Source organism: Oratosquilla oratoria, chromosome 26, assembly GCF_046742065.1.
Source record: "Oratosquilla oratoria isolate Oo_2021 chromosome 26, ASM4674206v1, whole genome shotgun sequence".
NCBI classification, from domain to species: domain Eukaryota; kingdom Metazoa; phylum Arthropoda; class Malacostraca; order Stomatopoda; family Squillidae; genus Oratosquilla; species Oratosquilla oratoria.
The window spans coordinates 14,838,732-14,840,193 of NC_134802.1; positions in this window are offsets into that span (position 1 = coordinate 14,838,732).

Here is a 1,462-nt window from a genome sequence, read left to right on the forward strand (position 1 = left end):
GGATATGAGTTGCGGACATGAGTTCAAGACACGTCATGAAGTGAGGAGAGTCGCACGAATTTGCGAACCATGATTTAATCGAAGTAAATGTTTCAAACAACTAAACCATTTCATTAGCGATCCAGTTAAAAAAGGGATACGGGTAATATTTTGACATGTGATAGCGTCATATTATGGCCCATAATGAATTGCATTAAAATGTCATTGGTAAGCACAATTGCCGAATCACTAGACCTTTGTAGTTGATGTTTGAAAACAATTGTTTTGCGATATTCATACGACTCTTTGTGTCACAAACTTCCTTGTGTCTTTCTCTCTTCTTTTTCAACCTCCTTTCTTATCTGTCTGTTTCCACGTGACTACGTCTGCTTGTGTGTGTGTGTGTGTGTGTGTGTGTGTGTGTGTGTGTGTGTGTGTGTGTGTGTGTGTGTGTGGGTGTGGGTGTGGGTGTGGGTGTGTGTGTGTGTGTGTGTGTGTGTGTGCTTGCGTGCGTGTGTGTGTGTGTGTGTGTGTGTGTGTGTGTGTGTGTGTGTGTGTGTGTGTGTGTGTGTGTGTGTGTGTGTGTGTGTGTGTGTGTGCGCGCGCTCGCTCGCGCGTGGGGGGTGCGTGCCCATGTACGTATTATGTGTCAGAACATGTTCAAATACATGGTAATTAATGCACTTAAACTTACATGAATGCATCAGGGGTTCCATGTATATTTGTATGCATACGTGCATCTATAAACAATGATGATAATAACAACAACTACAGCAACAATAATAACGCTAATATGATTATGATTATATTGATGATAGTAACAATATGAAAGTATTGATAATATTAATAGATAATTTATAGTTATAGTCGACTTAAGGTTATTGTCTTTTTTTGTACTTATGTTGGATTGTTTCTAGGTCGCTGCGTTACATACGAGTACAAGAAGTTCTATGGGAGTAGTCGCCAGTTGTCACGTCTCCTTTCTACTTCCTTTTTCTTCTAATATTATTTTTTTTTCTACGTCCTTCCTCCTTTAATTTACTTCCTTTCCTCCTTCCTTCCCTCATTCACTCCTCATTTTTTCATTCTTTCCTGTTTTCTTTTATTCCTTTCTTTCTTTCATTCTGACCACCTTCATGCTTTCCTTATTTCCAGCCTATCACTCTTCCTTCCATCCCGTCCTCATATCATCCTTCCTTCTGTCTGTCTCCCCCCCACCATTTTCTGCCTTTTTTTCCGTCATCCTTCCTTCCTTCCTTCCTTCCTTTCTTTCTTTCTTTTATTCTTTCTTTCTTTCTTCCTTCCTTCCTCTCTATCCTACTTCCTTCTTTCCTTCCTTCCTTCCTTCCTTCCTTTCTTTCTTTCTTTAATTCTTTCTTTCTTTCTTCCTTCCTTCCTCCCTATCTTCCTTCCTTCTTTCCTTCCTTCCTTCCTTCCTTCCTTCCTTCCTTCCTTCCTTCCTTCTTTCCTTCCTTCCTTCCTT